This window comes from Acomys russatus, chromosome 10, assembly GCF_903995435.1.
Source record: "Acomys russatus chromosome 10, mAcoRus1.1, whole genome shotgun sequence".
Classification (NCBI taxonomy): domain Eukaryota; kingdom Metazoa; phylum Chordata; class Mammalia; order Rodentia; family Muridae; genus Acomys; species Acomys russatus.
Genome location: NC_067146.1, coordinates 43,485,882 through 43,504,103, shown reverse-complemented (window position 1 = coordinate 43,504,103; position 18,222 = coordinate 43,485,882). Strand labels below are relative to the sequence as shown.

At 36.6% G+C, this 18,222-nt stretch overlaps 1 protein-coding gene across 1 annotated transcript in view; it reads right to left on the bottom strand.

Annotated features, from left to right (window-relative positions):
• The window catches only part of Sema3a (semaphorin 3A), a 454,588-nt gene that overhangs the window by 358,582 nt on the left and 77,784 nt on the right, over window positions 1-18,222 (bottom strand). The window contains exon 2 of the mRNA XM_051152073.1: window positions 1,549-1,630. The gene's annotated coding sequence lies outside the window, so the exon portion shown is untranslated. The remainder of the gene's footprint in view (window positions 1-1,548; window positions 1,631-18,222) is intronic.

Here is an 18,222-nt window from a genome sequence, read left to right as displayed (position 1 = left end):
AAAATCTATAAAACGTATTATGGAAATTCAACAGGTTTTAGGTTAATTGAAATAAGCAACTTAAAAAAATAACTTTATTGGTTTCACTCTGTGTGTATACATACTTCGTCTCATATGACATGGTAAGTAAAACTCACATTACTAAGCATGGATTACCTCCTTATGAATTATTGTTCAGGAGGCTCAGAAGCAATCAAAGTAAAGCAAGTTATTGCCACTGGCCTGGGTTGCCCATAGCTACATGGCAAGATACCACACACTTAGCTTGGAGGACATGGAGAAGCCAATTTCAAACTGTGTGTGAAGCTTCCGCCACAATGTCTAGATTACACAGTGCTGAAAGGTGATAGACAGGATGAAGTGGGAGAAAAGCCATCAGTGTTTTTTAATCAGCACTGTGCTCTGAATGCTGAACTACCAACCTGCCTGGCAAGCTGTGCTTACTGAGGCAGTAGTAGCATAAATGCATTGGGTAATTCACCCCTTTCAAATTGCATTCTGGGACTGATCCACAGGGGACAGAATTTCATGCCTGATACTGTAATCTTCATCAAAAGCCTGTGGCTGGGAAGATCATAGGTGGAATATGCTATTGCTATTTTACCAAAAGATCATGCTTTCTAAATATTTACGTTTATACTCGTAGACCAAGACTATGAGACACCTTGGGAAAAGAAGCTTCTTTTGCAGTGAGCATCAGTCAAAGGAAAGAAGTAGAACTGGTTAAATGCTACGAAGAGGAGATTGAGGGCTCAGCCTTTTCTGAGATATCTATAGATATCCCAAGGTCCTTGAGGTTCAGCAAGGAGAGGAAAAGAATGTAAGAGCTAGACTATGGAAAGGCATGCTATGGGGACAATGCTCTTATGCCAATGAACTAACAGCAGCTGTGTTTACTGGCAGAAGACTTGTGCAATATCAAGCCAGCCAAAACCCCAGCATATATGGGGGAGGGGTGATCTCCAGGCCTTGCCCCTCAGTGAAGAGCTGTTGCATTTGACAGGTGCCGGGAAGGAAGAACTCTTTCTTTTTAAAGATGTGACCACTTATATTTTTTTCATGCTCCAGTGGATGGCCCCATACCTGTACAGATATAGGTATCATTGTAATGGGACTTCATGATATATATATGATCCTGGAAGGTACATGTCAGTGCAAATATGCAGACAGTCAGAGGGAGGGAATATGGGCAGATGTGGTTGTATTTCATTGCATGTACAGCATGAAATTCTTTTTAAAGATAAAGAAATATCAAAACTTAGTTAAATGAGAAAAGAAAATATAAAAACATAGAATTGTAATGGTCATTTCACTTATTAGTCCAAAGCATGTGACACAGTCAAGAAACAATATTCCATGTAATAGGGTTATAAAAATAGTGAGTTACTTGGTTGGGTTTTCTCTCTTCTTCTCAAATTATTATGTTAAGCACTTTAACTATAAGGACATAAACAAGCTAAAAATCTTCTTAAAGAGATGTGGGTCTCACTTGAAATCAAACGCTACCTGGGATCCCAGTGCCTGGTAGAAAGAGTTTCTCTCCCTTACCTGCAGAAGAGAAGGCTGTCTTGGATGAGTTCTTCCCTTTGTCACCTTACAGGCTGTCCCATGGGTTGTGCTTTAAAATAGCCTGGAAGACAAGACAAATGAACAAAACTTTAATTTGAACCTGTATAAAAACCCCTAGCTTTCTTTGTAAACTTTTTAAAAATTAAAGCTCATCTCTTCACACCTAGAAACTATTTCTGAACTGGCCCCAGTAATACTAACCTCTTTGTTCTCTCATCACTGGCCACTCAGTGCAGCCTTATCTCTCTCACTCCTTCCCAAATTGGATCCTAGAGATCATTTCCTACTATTTCTGTTTTAAATTTGGCTCATGTCGTCTCACTCTCCATTTAGCTGACTTATCTTTTTAGACAATATCCATTCACCCTTCCGCCACTAGAGTCATTTCTGGCCTTCCTTCTTCACAGAGCTTCGGGACTGAATCTATCATCCGGGTTCTGCTGAACTCGCTGTGGGCACCATCAGGATCTGCTTCCTTGCAAGCATGCTATTTTTCTTGAACACAATTATTTACAAATGGTCTTTTGAAAATGCTATGGCATGCTTCTTTGGAACAAGTTGAATAAGAATTCTGGGTTTGTGCTGTCATGCTCGTGTGACACAGCAGCCACAGCTTTGGTCTTTGTGTATGAGGGTGAGGGGGTGGATAGAGTGGTGACTGGTTTAATGAGTCACTCACAGAGAAGTTTTCGCCCTGGAGACTGAATCCAGAGAAACACACAAGAGAATGAGGCCCCTAGAAAACATTAACAAAATAATTTCACTGCACGAAACTACCTGACCAGAAATTCCATGGCATCCTTCCTTCCCTTGGAAAACTAAAATGTCTCCCTTTGGTCCCTATTTAGATTTGACTACAGGTTTATATCTTAGTCGTGGAAGCAATTTATTTTCAGACAAAAGTCAGTTGCTTTCCTGGTGCTTTTTGCCACAAGGCAGTATACTCATTTGGTAAAGAGGTTTTGTTTTTTAGAAACAGAATGAGGTGAAAGTGACAATGGATCAGTTGCAAGCAGGGACCCAAGAAATACGTTGCTATTTGTTTTCTTGCAGTCATGTTTGCCAGAAGAGAGAGAGAGACCTCTGACTAACATGTGGTTGAAAGAAAATGAGGAGAAACCCATACATCAGAAAAGCCATGGCCAAGGTGGCCCAGGCCAGTCCACTAAGTCAGTAACATTGGCCAACCTTCAGAAGCTACAATGAGCTTACATCAGGAGACCCCCGTTGTCTGTTCTCAGGATTGCTTGAAGACCAACAAATTTATCCTGGTTTCTTTCTACTGTGTTTTTACTGCACATTCAATTCAACATGATGCATAACAGAATTTAACATGATTTTATTTATGGAGATCTAAATTTGGATCTCAGATCTAAATTTCTATTTCTTGCTCCATAGCAATTCATCAGTAAAACCAATCTCCAGAATCATGCTTTGATTTTCTAGCAAAGTTCTGTGTTTGTTTCTGTGTCTCCTAATGTGAGCCTCAAGTAACAGTTTTTAAGAGGAGAAAAGGGATGGTATAAACACAGACAAGTTGCAGAAGCGTTTTGCAAAAGTTATTTGCCCTTGGAAAATAAATAAGGTTTTTGTTTTTTGTTTTTTTTTTCCTGAGCCTTGGGGCTTTATCACTATTTATATAATGTGTATTAGTTATTCACCAAGTATATGGCAAATAGAAAAGAACAGTATTATTTGAAAGTTTAACCTACAGTTTGTTAACTACTAATGTATATTCATATATTCTATTGCATCTTTTAAAGGTAGTTATTAACGCTTAACATGATATGATTTTACAGGAGTGTAAAAGTCCTTAATTATAAAGAAAAAGCCAAACAAAAGTGCCACTATGAAAGCATGGTGAAGAAGGTCTGGGTGTGAGATTGGAAGAGTATAAGTGTCTCACAACTTTTCTAGAGAAACAGCTGGGAAGAAAATCCAGACAAATGGGCCCTGAAGGGTATACCTTCCAGATACTGCTGCATTACTGGAGACAAAATTCCACAACATATTCATGAAAGACAGTATGTGCTAGTGCACACATTATTAGCCAACAATTCTGTTTAGGGAAATGAATTCAAACAGTAGCAATAAATCCTGAGAGAAAGAGACTTTCAAAAATATGTGTAGATGTGGAAATAGAACACATTCACATCCCTTTAAAAGGAACATACAATATGTATAAAAAATTTTATACAATATGGATACCACACTTAAGAGTGTATTTATTAGACACATGTTTCATGCATATGGTTTTTAGCCATGCACATGCGCATGTTTCTTTATTGTGAAGTTATTCAGTGACAATGTATAAACATTTCCTAATGATATTTTGTGAAAAAAATTATAAACTTTTCCTAAATACAGGACAGAATACCTGTCTGGGTGTATACAGATATAAATACGTGCATGGTAGGATGTTTAAAAAACCTGTGGCCTACTTACTTTTTCACTTATTTACTCGAGTTTCACTGTTTATAATTTAATATTTTGTTGTATTTATTATAAGAATAAAACAATCTCCTAGAATTGACTTAATCAGAAAAAACACAATATTTAATATTTCTCTACATACCTTATATTTAGAATAGTCTTAAGTAAAAAAAATTTTTAAAAGGGAGCTTCTAATAATATAATTAGTCGAATGAATCAATAACTGTATTGATAGTGTTCAGTATTTCTAGTCAGGAATTTAAGTGTTTTAAAAATAGATGGTTATTTAGTATATAGGGAACCATAAGATTGATGTGCTTCTCAGACAGACATAACTGGGATATATATTTACTCATATATGACACCACTGTATGGCTAGAGCTCTGGGCCGCTATGTGGACGCATAAAGTATGAAGTGCTCTGGTTAAGTGAACATTTCTAAGGACAAAGCATCAACATTGAGGACATTATGAGTCCAAACTCGATTGGTACCTTAGTCTCCCATGCCATTTCTTCTTACTCTTTTGATATCCCTATGCAGTAGCATCTGCCACTCCAGATTTTCTTAGTATTGGCTATTAGAGGGTGCCGAGCCATGACTTCCCTAATCTCACCCCATCCATCAGACATCTTGAATTCTTATTCTTGTTCTGTGATGGAGAATACCCTCTAAGGAATACAGAGCCTTGCCTGGGTGTGCTCATGGCATTGCCAGGATGGGAACTTTGTAGCTGATGTATGATTGTCCATACTTTTATTCACTGGTCTCTGTTACTTGTCTCCCAAACCAGAACTTTCTGTGATATGAAGATAGAAAGGGGAAGTTCCACCTTTGATTCAAATATAGAGAACTAACCAGATTCCAGCTGTGACTCCCCATATGGTTAAGTTGATCTGAAGGCCCCTCTTATTCTTTGTGGCAGATCTGGCTACAATGGATGAGAAGATATTCATGTGAGGTGAGCTTTGCTACCAGTGAGAAGAAGTATTCCCTTAAACACCATCATTTACAGAGTTCTTTTGGGTTCTTGGGGGAATGTCCAGGGGTGTTAATTTCTGCCCCATTAGGAAGATTAATTATTTAGCTGACAAAAGGTTTACTTACAATATGTTTATTTAATTTTGTACTCATATATACAGCTGTCAAAACCATAAAGATAAAAATGAATATATGTAAAAGAGGATATGAATTTAGGAGGGCTGATGAAATGGAAAGTGGAACATGGAGGAACTAGGCAAAAGGAGTTGGGGATGAGTATGATCAAAATACATTGTTGAAATAAAAATAAATTCAATTTGTAAGAGGTTATATAATAAACGTATAATTCCTGATTGCTTTGTGGTTCTTTTTGCTGTAGATAGTTTATTGTACTTATATGTAATCATATAAATGTATATGTAAAAACATGTAATAAAATGTAGAAAAAATTAAAATAAAGTAAAAAAAATTGAAAAAAATTATATGGAAGGCATATTTATCTAATTTCCTTTAACTGATGTTTTGATAACATGTAATTACTTCTATGTTTTAAAAATTTTATCCAAAGTCTCAGTAATGTTTGGGAATCTCAAGCCATTTTTTTTAATGGTGAAAAAGTTAATTTATAAATCTTGGAGATCATTTACAATTCCATAGTTAGTATCTTCAAAACTTGACTAAGACATGCCGGTACATTCATGCAAGATAAAGTATATACTTAGGAGGAAAAAGTATTGTTAAGAAGAAAATCATACTCAGAATGAATTGTCTCTATTCATTGAATTCTGGAATGTAGTTCCAAAGGATTGAGTACACTGCTCATTCACTTCAACAAGCACGCTATTGGATTCATCTCCCAAACATATGAATACAATAGAGCCTATTTATAAGAACAAAGTTAATTTTAGGAAGTGGTCTTGTCTTGAAAAGTATTTTCAAATCACCATCTTATTCCGTAACACGAATAAGGTGGAGAAAAATTCAACTCTATATTCATCAAAATGAATATGGGAAAATTCATCAAATTTTGTAGACAATTAAACTTCAAAGTATTGGTGGCTTTTCTCTTCCTATGTTAATGCTCAAAATATTTTCCAGAAATGGATAATTTGTGAGAAGCAAAGCAAAAACATTGGCAGTATGACTCATACACAGTTACTAAAAACATAAATTATATTTGTATGGCAACAAATTTGAAACATTTTGACTCAGTAGAGATGGCTCAGTGCTTAAGATCACTCTCTGCTCTTGCAGTGGAGCTAGTTTGATTTCCAACACCCACACAGGAGCTTAAGGTCCATGGGATCTGAAGGCCTCTTCTGACTTCCATGGCTTCTATGCATGCACATTTGCACATACAAACATGCAGGCAAACCTATATATATATATCATATAAGTTATGCTATTAGTTGGTAGTTGGGACTAAGTTCACCATAATTGATAGCTAATATTTTCTTTTAATATTTAATAATTTTGCACTTATGAGTGTGTTTGTGTGAGTGTGGTGTTTGTGTGTGTGTGCATGAATGTGGTATGTGTGTATGTATGTGTGTGTATGTGTGTGTGTGTCTGTGTGTTTGTGTGCGTGCTCACATGAGCCCTCGCATGCGAGTTCCTGGTACACAAAGAGGGCAGAGTCATTGAGTTACCCAGGAGCTGGAGATGCCAAGTGTGATTGCTAAGGCTAGAACTTCGGTCCTCTGTAAGAATGGCAAGCCTCTGAATTGCTCAGCTATCTCTCTAGTCTGTAGAAATGTTATTTCAGTGAAGTTCATGGTAACATGAGGGAGTTCCATGGCATGTTTTTTTTTTTTTAAATAAAAATATTTAGCTCAATGTATGAGATAAATTTTTTTTTTAATTTATTTTTTTTAAATAAAAATATTTAGCTCAAGGATATGAGAATGTTTGATGTATGTTATAACTGTTTTCATTTTAGTGACTATCAAGTTGACACCCTAAAGGAAAATGAGGAGATACCTTAAACATTTTTAAGTGTGACTTTGGGAGGTGGATCAGTGTGTAAGGCATTTACTATATGCCACAGCTTCAATGGCAGGATGGCCTCTGTTGGACTGGCATGTGGACCTGACTATGAAGCATCTTCTTGATTAATATTTGACATGGACCCAGCATACTTCAATGAGTTAAGTATAAAGGGCAAGCCAAACAGAAGAAGCCAGTGATAAGCCTTACTGCCTGGCCTCAGCTGCAGTGTCTTTTTCAGGTTACTGCCTTGATTTCTCTCAGTGGTGGACTGTGATTTGCAAGTATAAGATGAAAAAAAGAAAACCTTTGCTCCCACAGTTTCCTTGGCCAGTGTTTTATTTCAGCCAACAGAGAAACGAACTAGGGTGCTATGTTTGTGTGAGAACCTCAGTTCTAATTCCCAGAGCCCACTTAAAGTTGCATGTGGTATTGTAACATCAGTGTTCTTAGGGAGAGGTGGGAAATGGAGACATGCAAGTCCCTGGTGTTGTGAAATTGCACAGGAGAGATTCTGTCTCATTCAAGGTTGGAGGTAAGGATCAACCGCTGAGTTCCATGTACTTTTATTACACATGTGTGCACAGAATTACACATATACACGTGCACACACACATAAGCTTATACACATGTATTTATTTAACTGATTAGTGATCTGATTATGATCTGAGAGTAATTAAAAACACCATTGTCCAGGTACGCTGAAACACATAGAGCCCCGTTGATCTCTCCTATGACAATGCACAAAATCTTTTGAAAGCATGATTGGACAAATATCCAAGAGTGACCACTGAACGTCCTGTTTTATGATATGAGCTAAGTACTGTGAAAGAACCTTATTCAAAGATTCCCAAGGTGCCCTCAATCTCTTACTTCAGAGATGATTTTGAAGCAGACAGAGGGAGAAAGAGGACATCTTAAAAAAGATCCTCCACAGATTCATTGCCTCAGCACGGGTGTGAGGATATCTTTTACAGCTGTGAAAAATTAACTAAAAGTTACTGACTGGAAGAAACTTCAACTTACTAAATTACAATTCTATGGAGGTAGAAATCTGATTTCCTGAGTTTAAACCAAGGCAGTAGAAAGGTGGACTTCCTGGCTAGAGGCTCACTGATGGCATTTTTTAGTTCCTGCAGCCTGGGTTATCTGTGTTATCTGCATGAAGTCTTTCCATTTCAGGAGACATAGGGGATATAACTACCCACTGGCAACTGTCAATAAAGGTAGTGCACTTTTAAGACCTTTTGGCATTAGTTTGGATTTGCCTGGAACATTCAGTCTGTTCAGACCACCTGAGTAAATTGTTAAGTTATTCATTACCTACAAGCATAAAAGGTATTGTGATCCTACTGATGCATTAAAATAGCTTTACATTTTTATTTCAAAGATATAACAGAAACGAAGTCTGATTAATCAAAGTGATAACTTACGAATGCAAATAATGTCCTTCAGCAAATGAGAAGTGATATAATTATAATTTATGCAAATGAGCTACATATTGTGATCAAATAGCAGAGATTATAATTTGACCTTGCATGATGTAGATAGGAATGCAGCATAGAATAAAACAATATGCTCTCTTATACCATTTTGTAGTATACAGTGCATTTGTAGAAAGTACATTTCAACCATGAATAAAGTGAAAAGATTTTACATCTAACCTTGCTACAACTTGTAGCAACTTAGAATGTTTTTATAAATTTATCCCTTTATTGGCCTAGAATGTTAAACCCTGTAAGAAAATTAATTATGTTTTGAAATGCTAATTATTAGACTGTATCATGAATTATTTAAGAGCTGACTCCTCTTTTGCCTGGGCCTCACAGGTTTGGCTAAGGCACACTTTTCCTCCCTTCATGTCAGTCAATTCAGAGTACAGGGAAGCCTCATAAATCATTCTTGGAGGGTGCATCTAGGACACAACTGTCTCAATTACAAATAGGGTCATATGAAAGTTAATGAGTCCTTTAAATAACTCATTGGTTCCTTGTTCCATTTATTTTTGTGAAGATGTTAGAGCAGGGATCACTTTTCTATGACACTGGAAAATTTAAAAATAATCACCTTCAGTTTTCACATCCTTATGACTTTGTCAAATGTGTTAAAATTTATTTTAGGCCTCTATATTGCAGACACTCAGGGATAGAAAGCAATTCCAACAATGTAACACATTAATAATAATTAATAAAAATATTATTATTATTATTAAAATAAAATTGAACAAATTATCATCTGTTAAAATAATAGTCAAACATTATTTTCCTAACCACAAATAGTGTTGTACTCTTTAAAGATCATTTATAGAAGCATGTTTACAGAAGTGTTTGAGTCAAGAAAGGTAAGTTTACTAAAACAACAATAGAATCTTAGCATCTTACACAGGTTTATTTCTTATCATCAAAAGTGAACTGCAGAGACAAAGGGTTCACCAAAATCATTTGTTTCTTCTCTGCAGTAAGTCATTGACCCAGTCTCCATTCACCTTATGACTACTTTCTCTCTCCCTCGCTGTCTTTTTCTTCAACTATGGCATCCTTCCTTTCAGGTGCTCACATGGAACTCTCTACACATCTGAGAATAACCTTAGTTCTGAACTCCCTGCATCCCTACCTCCCAGATACTGGAATTACAGGTTTTCACTACCAAGCAGAATTCTAGTTGTGCTAGCAAGGGAACCCACGTCCTTTTTCATGCTAGGCATGCACTGCAGGCACTCACCATGCTCTCTAGTACAAGCAAACACTGTTGCTAACTTAGATATTTTGAAAAATCCAGTAAGAGCCATGCTCTCTTGCTCTGTGTTATATGTGTCATTTCTGCTTTTTTGACGTGGAAAAATCTCAGGCCCTTCCTAACCCTTGAAGCATGAAAATACAGAGGCTTAATATATTTAGATGCTATTTCTTTGGGAAGGACCTGGGTCACCAAATAGCCTTTATTCAGATTAATATACAACAAAAATACAATACTACTCTCTAATAAAGCAAAGATTGATCCAAAAGATGCTTATGGCTCTCCCAGTACTTTAACTAGGAAGTAAGCATTTCTATAACAGGATAAGATGCCACTATACTGGGCCATATACATCATAAATGCAAGTGAAATAAAAACCTCATCTTCACTACAGAAGCATACATATACACAAAACTATAAATATTAACAGAACCTTAATAGGGCATTCAAAGAATGAGAGGCATAAAGTGCCAGTGGTCTCTAGACATGTTAGAACCAAGGGAGCAGGTGATCTCGGGGTGCTAACATAAGATGCAAGCTTTTGCTTTCCTCACTGTGGGTTCTTTCTGGTTATCTCCATATAATTCTCCCTTTGTTTCCAGTGTTATTCAAAGAACGCTGTTCCCGTTTCTTTTTCTTTCTTGTGGCGTGGAGAAGGTTAATATTGCTAGAATCAAACACCATGACAAAAAGCAATTTGGTGGGAAAGAGTTTATTTGGCCTATACTTTCATATAATAGTCCATCACTGAAAGAAGTTAAGACAGAAACTCAAAAATAACAGGACCTGGATGCAGGAGCTGATGCAGAAGCCATGGGGGGTGCTGCTTACTGATGTGCCCCTAATGACTTCGTCAACCTGCTTTCTTATAGATATCAGGACTACTAGCACTGGAGTGGCCCTACCAACATAAGAAAATGTCTTAAAGGCTTACCTACATCTCTTGAATTCTGTTAGAGAAGCTTAGGCCTGTATTACTTGCATGCTTCATCAGAATGGCTAAAATAAAGAATCAAGTGAAACTACATGCTGGTGAGGATGTGGGGAAAGAGGAATACTCCTTTATTGCGGTGGGCATGCAAAGTAGTACAGCCACTTAAGAAATCTATCTGGCGCTATCTCAGAAAACTGGGAATAGGGCTTCCTCAAGACCCAGCTATTCCATTCCTTGGACTATAACTAGAAGATGCTCCAACACACAACAAAAACATTTGCTCTACCATGCTCATAGCTGCCTTATTCATAATAGTCAGAACATGGAAATAGCCTAAGTGTCCCTCAGTAGAAGAATGGATAAAGAAACTGTGGTAAATTTATACTATGGAATACTATTCAGCTATTAAAAACAAGGAATTTCCGAAATTTGTGGACAAATGGATTGAACTAGAAATGATCATAATGAGTGAGTTCACCCAGAAGCAGAAAGAGTCAAACAGTATATACTCACTTATAACTGGACACTAGCCCCAAGGGGCATGTCCCATGAAAGTTTTCACTTACCAGGAAAGTGGAATAGAGGTGAGGACATCCTATTGGGACTCTAGATGAGAGAAAAATGGGAGAATAGGGAAATAGAAGGACCCAGAGGATCTTAGAAACCTACAAGAAGAACACTATGACGGGCTGATCTGGGCCCAGAGGTTGTGCTCAAACTATGGCACCAACCAAGGACAACACATGCAGTAAGCATCAAACCTCTACCCAGATCTAGCCAATGGACAGGACATTCTCCAGAGTTAAGTGGAGAATGGGGACTGACTTTCGCACGAACTCTGATGCCCCATATTTGACCATGTCTCCTTGATGGGAAGGCCCAGTGGCACTCAGAGGAAGGATAGCAGGCTACCAAGGAGAGACTTGATACCCTAGGATCATATTCAGGGGGAGGAGGTCCCCCTCAGTCACAGTCATAGGAGAAGGGAATAGGGTAAAAGCAAGAGAGAGGGAGGAATGGGAGGATACACCAGATGGGCTAACAATTTAAATGTAATATGAATGAATTAATAAAAAAATTATAATGCAAAAAGAAAGTTTACCTACAGTCTAGTCTTATGGAGCCATTTTCTTTTTCTTTTTAATTTTAATTTTATTAATTTATTCAGATTCCAACTCAATTGTGATTCCATCACTTGTATCCTCCCTCCCTCCTGCTTTCACCCTATTCCCCTCCGCTAGGTCTAAGATGAAGAGGGACCTCCTCCCCCACTATATGGTCATAAGCTATCAAGTTTCATTTTGGTAGTCTGCTTACCCTTTCTTTGACTGCCACCAGGCCTCTCCACCAAGGGGAGGTGATTAAATATGGAGCACCAGATTCCTGTCAGAGTCAGTTCCCACTCTCCACATAACTGTGGAGAATGTCCTGTCCATTGAGTAGATCATATTAGGGGTTTGATGTTTACTATTTGTATTGTCCTTGGTTAGTGCAATAGTTTGAACAGACCCCTTTGTGCCCAGATCCACCCATCACGATGTTCTTGTAGGTTTTTAGGACTCTCTGGATCCTTCTATTTCCCCATCTCCTATATTTCTCTTACCTAGAGTCTCAGTAGGATGTCCTCTCAACTGAGGCTTCCTTCTGACTCTAGCTTGTATCAAATTGACATAAAATGACCCAGGAATGGGAAATCCTTTTTCTGAAATCTAAGAACCTTCCATAGCTACTCATCTATCACAGAAATTTTTGAGGATGTAGAGCATTGTTATGTTTACTATAGCACTTTCTTTTTGAGGGATACAAACTCAATTTTATTGCTGGTATAACTTTTAACATTGTGTTAATTTCAGAATCCCCCTATGTCTGGATCATACACAGATATCCAACACATTCTAGATTTTATATATTGAAGTTCCTATTCTGTTATCTCATTCTTTCAGTATAACAGCTTTCCATAAAATCTATTTGAACTTCCAAGGAAACCCATATTTATAACATGTTTTTTAGTCTGTACTTTCATTACCCAATAATTGAAAGCCACCTCCTTATTCTGGTTTTTGGTTTTTTGTTTTTGTTTTTGTTTGTTTGTTTTCTTGTTTTGTTTTGTTTTACTTTGGGGCAATTTGTCCAATTGAATATATAATTAGACATTTTTCTTAAGAGTTATTTCACTTTTAGCATTTATTAAACAAAATAGCTGTTTTCCCACTATTGAAAGGCTCACTGTTGAAAGCATTCTTTCCATTTTATTTCTGCTTGAAAACTAGCCAGTTAGCCAGTTGTATTCTGATCCCACTTCTTATATATTATGCCATAGATTATATGGCAAATTACACATATTATTGCATCATGCTTTTAATCCAGTGCCACAGATTTGGTATGTATGTGATCTGTTACTCAAGTTTTTCTGAGGACTTCTATAGCATGAGTCTCATATATGTAAAGGGCCCAAACCCAGTCTCTTTATGTTTACACAAAATTACATTTTATTTTACATATATTTTACATGTATTTAATTACAATAGTTAACATATTAGCTTCATAAAAGTAAAAGATGATTTTCATAGCATTTCTTAGAATAATCAAGATTTGCTGGAGTGAAACGAAAATATCCACAACTCTATATTCAATGCAAACAGGGGCTATTGAGTGAGTTCCTTTATGTGTCTGAGCCACTTGAGACATTGTTCTCCTCTAGATCCATGATGCTCCAGGGCCACACCCTAACCTCCATAGGTCACTAAAGAGGGGAAGAGGGAGATTACATAAAGGAGCCTGAGATTTTCTGTTTTATCCCACAGAGAAAATATATGACACTTCTCATATCTTATCTCCTAACACAGTCATTTCAAATAATTGCAAAGGTAACCAGGAATATAGGGGCAACAGTTACTATTTAGCAAATAGGCTGCCCCCCTCAAAATTTTGTAGTAATGTATTGAGTATATTGATGTAGTTTAAAAGAGAAAATGTGACTAACTGTATCACAAATAAAGAATTAGCTGAGTAGTATAGTACAATAGTTATGATAATAATCATCATCCTTGGTTTCCTCTGTCTCAGAAAGGTTAGAAGGAATAATGAGAAGAAAGCATCAAATATCTATAAGATTTAGATTAGCATTAGCTTCGCTGTAAATGACATTTACTTTATAAGTACATGTATGTTTCTACATGAAGTTATGTGCACTATTTATGTGTGTATGACTGTAAAAGACAGAAGAGAATGTTGGATCCCCTGAAACGGAACTCACAGGCAATTGTGAGCCACCTGATGCAGTTGCTGGAAATTGAACTCTAGTTCTTTATAAGTGCCGCAAATGCTTTCACCCAATAAGCCATCTATCCCACTTCAGATTCAATTTTAAAATGTATTTACCATTTTTCTCCTTATATAACAACAAATTTGTATGAATCAGATGTTTAAAAAAAGAACATGATCTACATAGGTAAATGGATAGAGCTAAAAGAAACAATCATCTTGAATGCGATACCATAGACATACCAAAAGACACATATTATACGCTATCTTATTTGCTGAAACTAACTATAAATATCCAATAGCCATGTTACCATCTACATTATCATGGAGGTTAGGTATTGATTAAGAGCCTTGGGGTGTGGAGAATCTTCCAAAGTAGTGGAAATATACTACACAGTTATTGAGAGATAGGAAAAGACTGAAACAGAAAGATTAACTGGGGAGGGCGAAGGGAAGATGGGATAATTAAAGAAATATGGGAGAGACAGTGGGCACTAAAGGTCATTTATGGGTGATATAAAATTTATTCCTGTAGAAATTCTAAAATATATACATATATGAAATAAAAAATGAAGTCACCAAATAGTGGGGGACTATGCTGCCAACTAGACATCTTTTACCACCAAAAGAAACTTCAGGTGCCAGGAATGAGTTACATGTAATTAATTTGTTAGCCTTCCTGGAATCACCTCAAACAACTCAGGCTAATGCCAAGGCTATTGGTTGCTCTCCACAACCAATAATGGTAAAGCATCATTTCTTAAGGCAACACTTATATAGCTCCCTGAGCACAGAGAAGTCAACCTGTACCTAAAGCCTTTACCCCTATGCTAGTGTTCATGCTGCTGGAAGGTACTCTGCACACTATCAAAAGAGGGAAGTAATGACCAACCTAGATACAAACCTTCAAATTCACAATGATGATCTGCCCCATGATACACTGTGGCACCTGTACTTGATTTAATTTAGGCTCACTCCACAAAATGGAGCCCATGCTCACTGCAGAATAGCAATCGTATTTAAGGGAATATTTATATACTATGTGCTAAGTAAATACGAAATGGAGCTTAGTTAGTGTACTACGTTAAGTATAAATTTTGCATTGCCTTAAGAGTAAAATATTTTTGAAATATCAATAACTGCACTCTACATTATAAATAACAGTAAAACTCCTAACTACAACAAGTAGAGTTATCTAGACCTTCATGCTTTTGAATTCAGTCTCTGCATAACTCAAGAATAAAGTCTGGTAGTAGTCTGGTGCTACCTAAAATCACAGAAGAAATCTGATCTGGAGAGCTTTTTGAAAATAACTACCTGGTTCTTAAGCTGTCCTGGATTTAGTTTTTTGTTTTGTTTTTTTTTTTCAGGAAGGTTGGTAACTAAGCAACCATAACCACAATGCTTTCTTACTTCTCTTTAAAGGGGAGTGGAAATAGTTACACACTTTAGAAAATGAAAATAATTACAGAATGATTTCTTTTGACCCATACTTTTTAAAATAATTCTTTCTTTAGTCAGAAGTTTCATAAATATTCTTACTAAGTGATTATTGAATGACTCCAGAATTTTTAGGTGTCCAATATGTTAATGTTATATAATTTCTGTATTTATAAATACCCAATATATAATTAGCTTCAGCAGAATCCCTTATGCAACTTTAGGCATGGCTGGGACACAAATAAAGAACTTCCCAGTTATAACAAGAGTTGTGTTATTCCAGGAGGTTTCTGCTTTGAATAATAGGTCTACCATGTTTCTCCTGAAGGTGTGTCAAACCAGGAAACTTCCGCATTCCTCAGCTGCTCTTGATGGCTAGGCTCAAGCAAAGCTTCATTAATATGATGAGAAAAATCGAAGTCAATAGAAATTCTTCCCCACAGTTAATATCATCTAAATCAATCTGGAAAGATCAAAGTGAAAATCTGTCCTTGGGTTTAGAGAGACAACTTAGAATCTAAGCATGTTTACTGCTTGCAAAATATCAGGGTTCAGTTATCAGCACTCATGTCTGGTGGCTTATAATCTTTTGTACCTCTAGCTGCAAGAGATTTTATAGCTTCTTCTGAATTTTACATACAGCTGGACTAACCTGCAAATTCCCACAAAAACATACACACAGACATAAGATTGAAAGAGATAATAGAACAAGACCTATGCTGTGAGAGTGTCTTCTACATATGATAAGGAAAGTGCTCCCATGAAGTCTCAGCAACATGGCTGTCTAAAGCAGCTTGTTATAATGCCAACACCAGTGGACTTGCCGATGTGGATGCATCAGTCCCCACCAGGAGCTGAAGTGCTGTAGACTAGTAATAGCTGGGGCGAGAAGGACAACCTTGTCTAGGGACAAGCCACTTGATGTGTTATCAAATCCCAACTGTTAATGCCAAACACATGTATATGTGACCAACACCAAATGTATTCATCAGGATATACAATTACACAAAAATATTAACATATATAACTATATATCATTATATAAATACAAATATGTATTTAACAATATTAATTAAACAAAAGGTATAATTTTGCAAAAAACTAAGTGGTGACACAGGAAGAGGTGGATGAAAGAGAAGGAGGGGTGATAATTGTATAAAGATAGTACTCATCTTTAAAAATTTTCAACAAACATCATTTTTAAAAAGACAAATACAACAGAGAGTAGAAAGTGTGAACTTTATGCAGTCATGGAAATCTTTGCTTTTTATTGCTAATGGGTGTTCTTATTAACATATATTGAAATGTATTCCTTAGATAATTATCTAACAATAAATACAGAAGGAATAAATACAAGTTAACATTTTTAAAAATTTGTTCCTTTCTCATTACCATATTTTCCTCTTTATTTTAAAAAGTCAAGTATAAACATGCAATTCAAAACAAAACATGAACGATATGAAGCACAGACATTGTGTAAACAGAGAGTATAAACACTTTGCACAGCTGATATCTGTATAACAAGAGTGACTCTCATGGTCCTGTCATGCCGCAATGCAAATCGGACATGAAGTCTGGCATACAACCATTTCAAGGGATAGGATACTTGTATTTGATTTTGTATTATTATCATACAGAGAGACAATGAGAAAGCAAGCACTTGTCCCAACATGTTATCCAAATATAGACTCGGTCTGAAAACTTAGAAATTCTGTCATGTCATTTAGCCTTCCCAGTCTGAATATTTTTGATTTTATGAGATGGCTTATTTACACACAGTCCAGGCTGGCCTTCTATTTGATCCTTCTGCTTCAGCCTTCTGCATGCTTAGAATGTAGGCATGTGCTACCACACCTCACATAATATGTGTACTTTTGAGCATTTCCTTCATGAAAACAACAGGATTTCATGATAATGATGTTTTGTAATTACAACGAGACAAACACACAGGGGACAAATTACAAAAAGAAGGCATCATGAAGAGAGAGACAGAATAACCCATTCCTATGTCTTGGATTATAGGTTGCAAAATATTGATAACAGGTTTTTTATATGAAGAACACTACTCTCTCTGTCTACTATATATAAATTCAGTGGAAAAAAACCCACCATGAAACCATGAAAGTTTTCCTTAGAAGGTAAGTAGAGTCAAAGTTGGCTTTGTTTTGACCTTCTGGGTACACTGCAGTTGCTCTACTCTTGTGAAAATTTGTGGTACTTCTCCCAAGTGTCAAGGAGATACAGTCTGACTTCCACCTTTGCACTTGGCAGGAAGGAAGCCTATTTTGTGTGTCTGAAGTATGTAATGATGCATCCTGAGAGTGCATTTGGAATTCTCGTCTATGTATCTTTTATGACTTCGTTTCCCCCTTTTGATTTTCAAGTATGTAATTGTATAACTCAATGGTGCACACCTGCCTCCTGAGTAGTCTTAGCCTGGGCTGGCAGGAAACTATTCACAAACTTCCAAAGTCCTGGCAACATTAATATGTCAAGTTCAATAAAACTGTACAGAGACCCTAAGCATACATGCTGAATGTTGATTGGAGAAGCTTTTCCAGGTATAACATAGGTTATGCATTCTTTTCTACATAATTCATTGTTTAGGTAAGCAATTATATTCCAAAACTTTAAAAGCCATCATGATTGCAGGAAAAGACATTAAGTGTATGGAGTTGAAAATGTTTATGCTGCCATACACCAGCAACAATTTTCTTTAAGAGAATCTTAATGAATTTATACATGATCAAGATGAAGGGATGTTTATTAAACGAAGTGCATGGTAACACAAGCATCTAGGTATCTATTTTTAAATCCAAGTGTGTGTGTGTGTGTGTGTGTGTGTGTGTGTGTGTGTGTGTGTGTGTGAGAGAGAGAGAGA